The following is a 12,989-nucleotide window of genomic DNA, read 5'->3' as shown; positions in this document are numbered from 1 at the left end:
TAGGGGCACGTGGTTGGCTCAGTAGGAAGAGCGAGCCACTCTTGATTTCGGGGTTGTGAGTTCAAGCCCCAGGTTGGGTGTAGAGATAACTTAAAAATAATATCTTAAAAAAAAAAAAAAAAGGATTGACCTTCAAGGCTTTGTTTGGGTATTGTGGGGTGGGGAAAGAACTAGGAGTTTAAGTGGATTAAGGAAGGGACAGAGAAGTTAGGAAGGTAAATATTACTAGGGATTCACTGTTAGAATTTCAGTTTCTGAAAAACTTGGTAAGTTTTGGATCTGAAATACCAATTACACGCTATGTTTAAATTAGTTCAGGGTTGGGGCACCTGGGTGGCTCAGTTAGGCGTCCGACTTCAGCTCATGTCAGGATCTCCCGGTTCGTGGGTTCCAGCCTCCGCATCAGGCTCTGCGCTGACAGCTCACAGCTCAGAGCCTGGAGCCTGCTTCAGATTCTGTCTCCCTTTCTCTCCGCCCCTCCCCCACTCATGCTGTATCTGTATCTCTCTCTCTCAAAAATAAAATATTACGTTAAAAAAAAAATTTTTTTTTTTTAAATGTTAAGAGTCTGCAGAATAGGAGGCTGGAAGAAAGCAAGCCACGGGTCTATTTTGACTTTGCCTAAACCGGATTTAAGTCTCTAGCTAAGAAAACCTGACCATATAAAAAAATAAAATAAAAATAAGAAAGAAATTACACCCAGTGTTTATGTCCTGATGTAAAACGGCCCCAGCCTCGGGTGTTACAGTGAGCTTATCCCGTTCCGTCTTTTTGTTTGTTTACTTGCTTGTTTGTTTATTTTGAAGGGGAAGGAGTCAGCGCTTTGCTTCTTTCGCCATAATTAAGTGCACATGGGCTGAGACCCAGCGTGGCTGGAGAGTCGAGCACAGCTCGCAGCCCTTCCCTTCCAGTAATTGCAAGGTGAAAACAAAAGTGAGCAGCCAGCAGCTTGTATTGCCAGGGAGCTCAGGCCACAAGCAGCCTCAGAACAAGGAAGTACTGTCATTGTGGGGCTCTAGTTTTCACAAGTACATACAGGCGGCAAACGTGTCAGGACCGTGAGTGGTAGGATTTACCCGGGCAGAGGCATCTCAGCCTGCAGGAGCCCTTAGGTCTTAATGAAGAAATTCTCCAGAAAGACGAGAATCCTGAAAACGCCAAGGTTGCCAAGCCTTCCCCTGCCCCCACCCCCACGCCGGCTCTCGAGGCAGTTAATTCTGAAGGTTTCTTCAAGGTTTACCATTGACAGGTACCCTGATCACAGCTGTGGGCACCTGAGAAAGGCATAGAGGAAAAGGCCCCCCCCCCCCCCCCCCCCCCAGCCAGAGGGGCTCCGCTTGTGTGTGCGTAAGGCCACTCAGGGCAGAGAGAGGGAGAGCCACCGAGTTCTGCCTCTGACTTGTGGCCGTGAGAGGTGGAAATGCTCTGTCAATACTTTGGCTTCTGAGTCTCTGGTTGGAGATGGGGGGGGGGGGGGTAGGGCGTCTTCTTCCCAGGCTGGCTAACATAGGAGTGTCCCTGTCCTGGGAGCGCAGGGAGAATGAATGAGGTCATGTTTGTAGAGGGCTTTGAGCTGCCGGGATAAAAGCGACTCTCCAAGTGCAAGGTATTATTAACTGAAGGTATCATTATTTTAATCTGAGAGGACCATGTGCAGCAGGTAAAACAGAGCCATAAAAACATGCCCATTAATAACAAAACAGTAGGAGCCTCCGAAGGAACAAGCTCTTGGTCCCATCAATGGTCTGAACTCCAGAACGAGCCGTGATGCGGCACCTAGAAGAGAGACAGACCTAGCCAGTATTTCCTCGGGCGGCTCACGAGGAAATTGTGAATGTAAGCCGGCGAGTGCTGAGACTGGGTGCTGAGACAGGACAGCAACAGCTGGACCGCAGCAAACCACTGCCGCCTACCCGGCACTTCTTGTGGGCCAGGCACCTTTCTAAGAGTTCGACGTCAGCGGACTCATTTCAAGCCACACAATCCGGAGTCCCCTAGCACCAGCTGGGCAGGTAAGGCACCTGGGAGGGGAGGAGCCTCCCCAAGGTCACAGTAGTAAGCAGTGGGGTGAGGCATTGGCTCCGGACTAGTTCCAGAACCTCGCGGTAACCCGTTACAGCACACGGCCCGCCTTCGTGCCGGAGTGGTTGCCCTTTCCGAAACACGAGGGCTGTCAAGGACATTGGGATTTCCACTGAGTGGACCCCCGATGGGGAAAAGGGGGCATCCGCTGGCGGAGGAGGGGAAGGGCGGGCTCAGCAAGTGGGGCTCAGGTACTGACAGGTGTGGGATGGCTCCCTTCCCCCGTCTCGGACTTCCCATGCTATTTATTGCTAGCTTTTGTTTGCTTAACACAACCTATTTCGTGCTACTCCTTTTCGGTGGAAATGTACGCTATTTCTACTATATGGAAGGTTCGGTTGACTTTGCCACTTTGAAGCGTGACGTTTTTTCTGGTCTGTCTCCTTAAAGAGGATGGGGACTAGTACAGGAGTGCTTCCTCTACTCCAGGCAAATCCCAGTTCTCTGTGATAACTGAGATTTGTGCTTGTGGAGAAGGTACTATGAACCCAGCTCTGTGCTGACTCCTCTGTTTGAATTACTTGATCTAACACAACAACCCAGTGAGGTGGGAAACCCTGCACACCCCCAATTAGCAAGTGAGAAAAGCAGGATCAGAGAGGTTAAGTGACTTGCTCTAGGTCACTCAGCTAGCTCAGAGTGGAACTGAGCTCTGAACTCAGGTACCTGTGTTTGCACCCATACCTGGTGCTCTTAAATATCACATGCTACTTTCTAGCCCTGCCTACCCCCCTGGAATCCACTTTAGCTTCTCCCTTAGTGGTACTAAAAGGATCAGATCGAAAAGCTTGTCTGCATTGCTGGAAGTAGCCGGTAGGTCAAGGCCATTCCCAGGGTGATGCGTTCTTGCTGGTTTATACCAGATTACATTTTCACCAAATGTCACATGTCCCACAAGGGACAAAGGCCGTACCACTCCCAACATAGTTAATGGCATTTCCCAAAAGCAGCCCTGATGGCCTGTACTCTCTGTCCTATGCCAGCCCAGCGATAAGGAGGCCCTGCCCCTGCTTGCCAGGTATGTCTCACGGTAGGTGAGGCTCTGGCAACTTTTCGAAGGGACACCAGAAGCTAGGTCTTTGCCTAGGGGGAGAGAAAGGCAGGGCAGAGAGACAACTTTCCTTTTTTAAAAAAAAATTTTTTAGATATTTATTTATTTTTGAGAGACAGCACAAGTAGGGGAGGAGGGGAGAGAGAGAGAGAGAGAGAGAGAGACAGACAGACAGACAGAATCTGAAGCAGGCTCCAGGCTCTGAGCTGTCAGCACAGAGCCCGACGCGGGGCTCGAACTGACAAAGCATGGGATCCTGACCCGAGCCAAAGTCAGAAGCTCAACCGACCCCTGACCCACCCTTTGATTGATTGATTGACTTCTGAGAAATATATCATACACCAAGAGTTTGTGCATAATCTATGCACAGTTCGAAGAATATCGATCACCCACACACCCAACGTAGAACTTAAGATGTCCAAGCCTAGCACCTTTGAAAACGTTCCTAAGAGCTTCTCCAAATGCATACCTTTCTTTCTTTCCCAGAAAGACTCCTAAGCCTCAAATTTGCATTAATCATTCCCTTGCTTTTCTTTGTCATTTAATCCTGTATGTAGGTATCTCCAAACAATGCGCTGTGGGTGTGACTGATTGGATTGCTTCCTTTGCATAAGTGGCTCGCCCCTTTCGGGTGCTCAGTCTCTCCCTCTATTAACTCTGCTGGGTGAGCTCAGTGGACCCTCCTTACCAATATGGGTCGCTGGCAGATGGGGCTGGCTCTCTTGTCCTCTTTTCCATGACCCCAGACAGCAGCTCTGATCCAAACTAGCATCACAGCTGGTAAGGAGATAGGGAGGCTCCTTTGAGGAGGAAGAAGCGAAGCTGGGAAGGAGTGGGGTAGGTAGAAAGGAGAACGAAAGGTATTTTTCAGAACAGGAAACAGTGCTAACCATAGCACAGAAGTTACTTTGAAAGCGAGTTTATAGCGAGGACTGTTCGGGGCATCTGTTGGGAGACAGTGGGGTAGGGGTGACGCTAAGCTTGGGTGGGCAAATGTTAGCGTGGGCAGTGGGGGAGGAGGGTGGTTAGTATCCTTTCCTTTATTCCCCCCAAATGGCACATGCTTTCTCAAGGTGCTGCAGAGACTCCTGAAGTTAATCAGGTTAGGCTGAGCTATGTCGAGGTCGCTGCAATCCTAAAATTCTACTTCTCACCAATACAAGTTTGGTAACTCTCAAGAACTGCCCTCTGGGCAGGGACACGATGATCCAGACTGTGGGAGTTTCCACATGTTGTAGCTCCCAGTTTGTAAACTCCAGCCCTTGGGCGGCTGCCCGTTTTTTTCAAATAAAGTTTTATTGGAACACGGCTACCCATTATTTGTTTCTGTGTTATCTGTGACTGCTTTTATCCTACAGCAGAGCCGAACGGTTGCGGGATGGATCACAAAGCCTAAAAGGTTTCCGATCTGTCCTTGGTGCTACGTGGAACCTTCCGCAGGCAGGCAGCGAGAGTGCTGGAGAGTCAAGCCTTGGCAATGCCTTGCTTTAGCCTGAAAGTAACACACCTCTGTTCATGGTTCCTTGTCCAGAAGGATCACACGGCCTCTCCTAACTCAGGGGGAAGCAAGAAGTAGGGGAGCCCGGAGTACTGATGAGCATTAGTCTAAACAACCACCATCGGGCTCTTCTTCCACAGGCACCAGACTGTTGGGCAGTGAGGATGAGCCTATTTTTACCTGTTTATCTCTAAATCCCAGAGCTGCAGAGGGATTTTAAATTGCAGAGGACTCAGCACAGCGGAGGGCAATGTTGAAGAGGTCTGGAATTTCTGATGAGATGTGGCTTGAGGTTTCAGAAATTTTCAGGAACACAGGAAGTCAGGGTACATGAAAAAAAAAAAAAAGCTAGCAAGTCCTGGAAGAGAAGCATTTGATTGAAATAAATGCCCTGATCTTTTTTTTTTTTTTTTTTTTTTTTTTTTTTTTGCAAATTTGGCAATGATAGGTGCCCTTCTTCAGGAACACAGGGCACCTTGGGGCAAAGGATACACTCGTGCTATTTCCTGACCCCAAAAGCCCAGGCCACACAGATCATTTTTTTGGACCAAGCATGGGTGCTGTAAATAAACACAGGACAGTCTTCTGCATAAAGAGGAAGGAAGTATTTGCTGAGAACGAGAGCACTGGGTTGTACACAACAGAATTGGGAAACCACCAGAATGTTCCTCAGCAGCAGCAGCATCCATGACTAGCATGCCCCTGGGGCCTGAGAGCAGTCAGGGAAAATGCCATGTCCTTGCACTTCAGGAGCCTCCAGACCAGAGCTGCCCCACTGACCGCATTGTGTATGGAGCCCAGCCATCGGAAGGGATTCCTTAAGAAGACGGGGCGTCTGTCCAGGCCTGGAGACGGTTACAAAGCACAGGGTCCACAGAGTTTATAGGAGGTTATTCGTCCACCGGAGCTCTTGGAGAGAAGTTGAAGGCCAAAAAGGATTTCTAAAGGGGGTTTGGAGCATCAAGCTTGTTGAAAAATGGTCCTAAAAAATACAAAGCGTCCTAATTCAGATAAGGCGATGATGTAGAAGGAAGTAGGTAGGATAAAGAAGACAGGTTAAATATGGAGAGAGGCAAGGTGGGGCTGGAGGGAAGTCCCCATGCATCATCTCTTATTACTGGTGGCACTGCAGAGAGAACCACTCTGCTGGCTTGGTGACCAGCAGGCCTGGCCCTGGACCAGGGTACCCATGGAAGCTGGTAGGACAGGCAATCTGTGGGGAAGACTGGGGACTTTGGGCTCAGATGAGCCTCAGGCAAGTTCTTGCTCCCTACCCGCAGTTGAGGGAGCCTCAGTTTCCCCATCTGGGATATGGGAGCATTATCTCTTAGTTTTGGTTTAAAGATTAAATGAAATAATCTATTCGAGAAATGCTTAGATGGAGTGATTGCTCAAAAGTGATTATTCTGGGGCGCCTGGGTGGTGCCGACTCTGGATTTTAGGTCAGGTTCATGAGTTCAAGCCCCACATTGGGCTCTGCACTGACAGCACGGAGCCTGCTTGGGATTCTCTGTCTCCCTCTTTCTCTGCCCCTCCCTGCTCGCTTTCTATCACTCTCTCTCACAAAATAAATTAAAAAATAAACATTAAAAAAAAATGGTTATTCTTTAGGGCTCTTGGCTGGCTCTACCCGTAGAGCCTGCAACTCTTGATCTCAGGGTTGTGAGTTCGAGCCCCACATTAGGTGCAGAGATTCCTTACAAGTAAAAAAAAATTTTTTTTCTTGAAAAAAAAAAGATTATTCTTCATATGTATTTCAATAACTATGTATGTAATGAGTACTTATATATGGGAAACAATGTGTCCAGTCCTTGTGTGTATGTAGAGGGGGTGAATTCGAAGAAACGTAAGACCAGGAGTGGGCGGTAAACGGGCGCAGGGAGTGGGCGAAGCCCTGATACACAGCATTTGATGGTTTCTGTGGTTTAAATAGTCTCATTACGGCCAATTTCAAGCTACTGACAGTTTAACAACTGGCTGGCAAAACTCCTGAACAATCAGCTCTAGAGAGCAGGCCCCAACCCAATGAGCTTTCTCTCCAGTTAGCAAATGACACATAAGTGAAAAGTTAACATTAGAGACGCACGGATACACCCTCCCCCTGCCTGTCCACAGAGGGCTGATCCAGATTGTAGGAGCTAGAGGGCTATTTAGGGTGGCAATCGCTGAGTGTAGGGACTCAGGCTGCTGCATTTTGAGGAGGAAAAAACCTGGCTTTTTCTCTGGCCATTCAGCAGCGTGATGGGGGAGATGTGTCCCTGGCGTTTGGAGTTCCAATGGGCACAGGAAGATGGTATCTCAGGGGATCCAACCCCTGGGCTCTGCCTTCAGCCAAGGGGGATGCCAACCTGTTTTACCACGTGCATTCTGAAGGCAGGGTCTGGAATGCACCTCCTGGCTCTGAAATCCTGACTTCTGACATAAAAAAATACCTTTAAAATGCAACCACTCCACAACAAAAACAGAGAGGGACAAAAACCATAAAGAGACTCTTAACCATAGAGGACAAACTGATGATGGTTGCTGGAGGGGAGTGGGCAGGGGGATGGGCGTAAGCAGGGCACTTGTGATGAGCACTGGGTGTTATATGTAAGTGATGAATCACTAAATTCTGCTCCTGAAACCAGTACTACATGATATGTTAACTAACTTGAATTTAAATAAAATCTTGGAAAGAAAAAAAGCCCTAGCACAGTTCCTGGCATAGAGCATGTTCTCAATAAATGCTAACTTTTTTTTTTTTTTTGAGAGAGAGAGAGATTGAGAGAGAGAGAGAGAGAGATCGAGTACACACACTCAAGCTGGGAATGGAAAGAGGGAGAGCGAGAATCCCAAGCAGGCTCTAAGCTCAGTGAGGAGCCTGACTCGGGGCTCCGTCCACGAGCTGTGAAATCATGACCCGATCTGAAATCAAGAGTCTCATGTTCAACCAACTGAGCCACCAAGGCACGCCCCACCCCCACCATTTTTATTTTTATTTATTTTTTTTAATTTATTTTTTTTAACATTTTTATTTATTTTTGAGACAGGGAGAGACAGAGCATGAACGGGGGAGGGTCAGAGAGAGGGAGACACAGAATCTGAAACAGGCTCAAGGCTCTGAGCTGTCAGCACAGAGCCCGACACGGGGCTCGAACTTATGGACTGTGAGATCATGACCTGAGCCGAAGACGGCCGCTTAACCGACTGAGCCACACAGGCGCCCCCCCCCCCCCACCATTTTTAGAACGCTAACTTAATTTAAAAAAAATTTTTTTAACACTTATTCGTTTTTTTGAGAGACAGAGAAAGACAAAGTGAGAGTCAGGGAGGGGCAGAAAGAGAGGGAGACACAGAATATGAAGCTGGCTCCAGGCTCTGAGCTGTCAGCACAGAGCCGGATGCGGGACTCGAACACATGAACCGTGAGATCATGACCTGAGCTGAGGTTGGACACTTAACTGACTGAGCCACCCAGGCGCCCTCCCCCCCACCCGATGTTTTTAAATGTGTATTTATTTTTGAGACAGAGAGAGAGAGAGACAGATCATGAGCAGGGGAGGGACACAGAGAGAGAGAGAGAGAGAGGGAGACACAGAATCCAAAGCAGGCTCCAGGCTCTGAGCTGTCAGCACAGAGCCCTATGCGGGACTTGAACCCAGGAATGGTGAGATCATGACCCGAGCCGAAGTCAGATGTTTAACTGACTGAGCCACCCGGGGAACCCCAATTTATTTTTATTTTTATTTTTTAAAGTTTATTTATTTATTTGTTTTTGAGAGAGAGTGAGAGAGCTCACACACGCAAGCGGGGAAGGGCAGAGAGAGAGACACACACACAGAATCTGAAACAGGTTCCAGGCTCCACACTGTCAATGCAGAGCCTGATGCGGGGCTCAAATTCACGAATCGTCAGATCGTGACCCTGAGCCGAAGTCAGATGCTTTTAACCGGCTGAGCCACCCAGGCGCCCCCTGAGAGTGATTTTTAGGGGCAGGATCAAGAGGCAGGAAGACCAGAGAGGAAGCTAATGCAGTTGCCAGACCTCTTTTCATGCGCAGATTTCATCTTGCAATATAAAAGACAACAGTATATACAACCAAGAGGTATAATAAATGTGCATCTCATGGTACATAAAAAAGGTCTAGGGCTTGCAACAGTAACTGTGAGAACCACAACAGTAGGTAGGATCTCTGTTGATTACTCTTCAGCTCAACACAGTCTTTGAAGTGCCCTAATGAGGACGGTAGTTATCACTTAAATAAATAAGCAATTAGCTCAGGAATGACTGTGTCATTGTAAATGAAGTCATCGAATCCCTGGCCTGTGTTGGACTTTAGCTCAGGCTTTAGCAGAGACACAACATCAGTGGGATAGGACACTTTTAACCCGCTTGATAAGAATCTGATCCCTTCGGTGGCTGCTCTCCCTCCCTCCCTTTTCTCATCTGAGCTTTGCTTCCTTTGCCTGCGAGGAGTTAGGTGACAGATCTGACCTCCGTTCCAGTTTCCAAGGAGTAGAGGGGGAGTGTGGGGAGACTCCGGGCGAGAGAGTCTCCGTGGCTTTCTTATTCCAACTTGAGCATGGTTATGGATAGCTTCCAGGCAAATGCACATCACATCCGCGTCCATACTGGTACTGTGTTTGCGTTGGGTGTCTGAGCTTTTTCCTTGAGTTGATTTGTCCTCGTATACTGGCTCTAGAAGACAGTGTATCCTGTAATAAATAGAAACCAAACCAGCAGTCTGGGTTTCCCTTTGCCAGGCCCAGCGCATAGAGCCTGGGATCCCTGAGTTCCGAGCCGTGCTGCCACTTGTGTGGCCTTGGGCCAGTCCCCCTTTCCCTTTCCAGGCTGCACCTGCCTCATCTGTCAGGGGAGGGGGCTGGACTAGATGACCTTTAGACTTCTTCCAGATCTGATGCTTCAGCCAGGACACACATTGTCAAGAAGCCCTAGGAGAAGGAAGAGCCTTTGTTCTTACTTTCTTCCTTTGATTTGTCTAAGTAACCACAGGGGAACATTTGTTAAAGGGAGGTCTGAGGGCTGTTGCCTCCCTGCCTCTTTCACGTTCCGGCTTCTCTGTGTCGCAGGTGACAGATGCTGGGCTTTTTGCCTGCCCGGTGTAGGTGTGTTTATCTGAGAAGGGCAGAAGAGGCAGTTGAGTGGATACCGGGCTGAAATGTTAGAGGTGCATTCTTTTTACCCTGACTTCATTGTGTAGAACGTGCAGCCTCAGGTGGGGTTGAGCTCAAATACAAAAGCAGGGCCAGACAAATGAAGGCAGAAGTGACTGTACTGACACAAGCTTACATAGGGTCTGGTATTTGGTAGGACAGTCAGGAAGTAAACTAAAATAAAGTGCAATAGGGGCGTCTGGGTGGCTCAGTGGGTTAAGCATCCGACTTCGGCTCAGGTCAGGATCTTGCGGTCCGTGAGTTCAAGCCCCGTGTCAGGCTCTGTGCTCACAGCTCAGAGCCTGGAGCCTGCTTCGGATTCTGTGTCTCCCTCTCTCTCTGACCCTCCCCCGTTCATGCTGTCTCTCCCTGTCTCAAAAATAAAATGAACGTTAAAAAAAAATAATAATAAAGTGCAGTAGAATGGACTCTCCTAATTTCTTGAATGGGATTCATGTCCCAGGTGCCTCATTTCTGCAAATGCCAGATGCCCAGGCAGCAGGGCTAAAACTAGGGAGAGGCAGCAGAAGCGCCCGCATGCCGGTGAGTGTGAGCGCCACATAAGGGTCATGCACCCTAACACATTATTCTCCCCATCCTGGGCTCAGCCACACTGGGCAGTGCAAGCCTCGTCTTCGGTTACAGTCTGGAATGGAAAAGTAGATTAAGAAGCTACGAACCCCAACCGAAGTTCGGGGCCATTTGAACAGCTTTCCTTTGTGAGCGGCGGCTGGCAGCTGAGGAGGAAATTAACAATGAGGAATTCACATTTGGTAAGAAGCAAAATATGAAAGCCTGATCGCTGATTTCCTAACGGACAAGGTTCTTTTCCTCAACGGAGAGCCTTAAGGTTGCCGAAGGAACCATCTGCAGGGTCCCAAAGCGTTTAGGATCGGACCCCTCTGTCAGTGTCAGCCTAGTCGGCTGATCTGGGGTAGCGTGTGAAATTTTCTTCTGGTTGCTTTAGCTTTGACCCACTGAAACCATGGCCCATGGACTTAGAGAGGGATCAGGGGCCATATATTGCTGCTTGGGCCCCATTTTTGGAGAGACCTTGCACTCGCTCAGAACAGCCAGAGGGCTATTCTTCCTATCGCCCTACCAGGGGCGGAAAGGCCAAGCCAACAGCCAATAAGGGGCCTGTCTTAGCTCCTCTGGCTCCCAGGAGGCATCCCCCCCCCCCCCCCCGCCGCCCCTTTCCCCTGCTATCATGGGAATGCTGTGCTACAAACAGACCAGCATCTGTCAGCTTCTCACTGGCAGGCTCTCTCTCCTTCCCGTTACAGGAATCTGTGAGAATCGTTCAAATGAGTGGATGTGTTACAAAGGTGGAAAATGAGCATCTGAGCTGAAATCAGGACAGCCCAAATGAACAAAATTGAAAGCTCTAAGGGACCGGCTGACCTCGAAATTACTCATCCCTGTGCTTCCTCTCCCTGCTTCTCCTTTGTCCCTTAGACCCAAGGTTGAGAAGGGGTGGGACGTGATAAAATATGTGGCTTTTACCTCCCAGCCTTGAGTGGATGCTTAGAGGAAACCCCTGAGACCCTTAAATGCTGGGTTCTCTGCGGGGATTTTCCCAAGGGCTGCATCTGTAGCATGCAAATAGAGAGGATGCTGTGAGGCTATTTACACAAAGGATGCATGGTATTTGCATGTAATTTCCCCACTCACTGCTCTGCCACCCCTCACCAGACCGTTTATTCAAGTTAAAAGCATTTTTATGGCTCTCTTGATGGCAATCACTTCTGGATTTTTCCTCTTGTCTGTGCCGTCTTCTCCCTCGGGCCCTTTCCCTGGCCCAGATCTCTGGCGAGGGAGCCAAGTGGCGCCAAGGAAGGACCAGAGAGGAATGCAGGACTGGCCCCCCCAGAGGTGGCTGCTCCAAGGCTTGGTTGCATAGCTTTCTCTCCTTTGCCCTGGGCACTGGCTGAAGTTCTCTTTTCCCCAAACCTTAACATTATGTGATTATGTTGTAGAAAGTGGGACTTTAACCCAATTAATTCACAGAAAGTCTCTCTCTCTTTTTTTAAGTTTATTTATTTATTTTGAGAGAGACAGAGACAGTGCGAGTAGGGCAGGAGCAGAGAGAGAGAGAGAGGGAGAGAGAGAATCCCAAGCTGGCTCTGGGCTGCCAGCACAGAGCCTGACTTGGGGCTGGAACTCATGAACTGTGAGATCTTGACCTGAGCCAAGAGTCAGACACTTAACCAACTGAGCTACCCAGGCGCCCCGATCTCCACTATTTTTTTTTTTATCTGCAACTCCTAAAACCCCAGACATTCAAAAAACCCTAAATTTGGTGGTACAAGCTGATCTGAATTGATGAAAGGCTGATCTGAGGCTCCTTTACCCCTTTTGTGAAAACAGCAATTAATTAAAAAACATTTTGTTTTTAGTAGGTTCCACACCCAACGTGGGGCCTGAACTCATGACCCTGAGATCAAGAGTTAATATGCTTTACCAGCTGAGCCAGCTAGGCACCCTTATTGATGCTTTTTAATTATTTATTTATGTTTACTTTTTTCTTATTGCTTCTCTTTTTTGTTGTTTAGTTTTAAAGTTTGTGTATTTATTTTTGAGGTGGGGGGAAGGGCAGAGAGAGAAGGAAAGAAAGAATCCCAAGGAGGTTCCACACTGTCAGCAGAGAGCCCAACATGGGGCTCGAACTTACAAACCGTGAGAGCATGGCCCCAGCCAAAATCAAGGGTCAGATGCCTCACCGACTGAACCACCCAGGCACCACCTCTACGGTTTCTTTTTAACTGCCTCTTGATTCACTCATTGGTTCTTTTATAACCAATGAAGGCCGGGCTATTCTACAGACAAGGAAACAGACTTGATTAGAGCCTAGTCCAAAGTTACATAACTGGCTAGGGTCTTGATTTGTCCAACCAAAAGTCAGTGCTTTTCCTCTGCTTCCGTTTCTTCAATTGTAAAATCAAAGGGTTAATAGCACGTACTTCGTAGGGTTGCCGTGGCGGGATGAATGTTTTAATATGTAAAAACACTTAAAATAGGGCATGGCACATAGAAAGTGTTCAGTTAATGTCTGCTAATGTTCTTGTGCTATGCCCTGTTTTTCTTCACTCTTCCAAGCATTGGATTCCTGACTATTCATGGGAGCAGGAAGCAGGTTACAGGCTTGTAGAGTGTTATCCAAGATGAGGAATGAACCGGTTTCCCAGACTCGGCGCAGGCTGAG

General features: G+C 48.4%; 1 protein-coding gene across 1 annotated transcript in view; it reads left to right on the top strand.

Annotated features, from left to right (window-relative positions):
- The first annotated feature begins 1,467 nt into the window (after positions 1 to 1,467).
- Positions 1,468 to 12,989, top strand: part of RNF157 (ring finger protein 157) — a 95,615-nt gene continuing 84,093 nt past the window's right edge. The window contains exon 1 of the mRNA XM_042967675.1: positions 1,468 to 2,012. The gene's annotated coding sequence lies outside the window, so the exon portion shown is untranslated. The remainder of the gene's footprint in view (positions 2,013 to 12,989) is intronic.

The sequence above is a fragment of the Panthera tigris genome, chromosome E1 (genome assembly GCF_018350195.1).
Source record: "Panthera tigris isolate Pti1 chromosome E1, P.tigris_Pti1_mat1.1, whole genome shotgun sequence".
Lineage (NCBI taxonomy): Eukaryota > Metazoa > Chordata > Mammalia > Carnivora > Felidae > Panthera > Panthera tigris.
The sequence above is the reverse complement of the archived record's forward strand: the minus strand, read 5'-3'. Positions and strand labels throughout refer to the sequence as shown.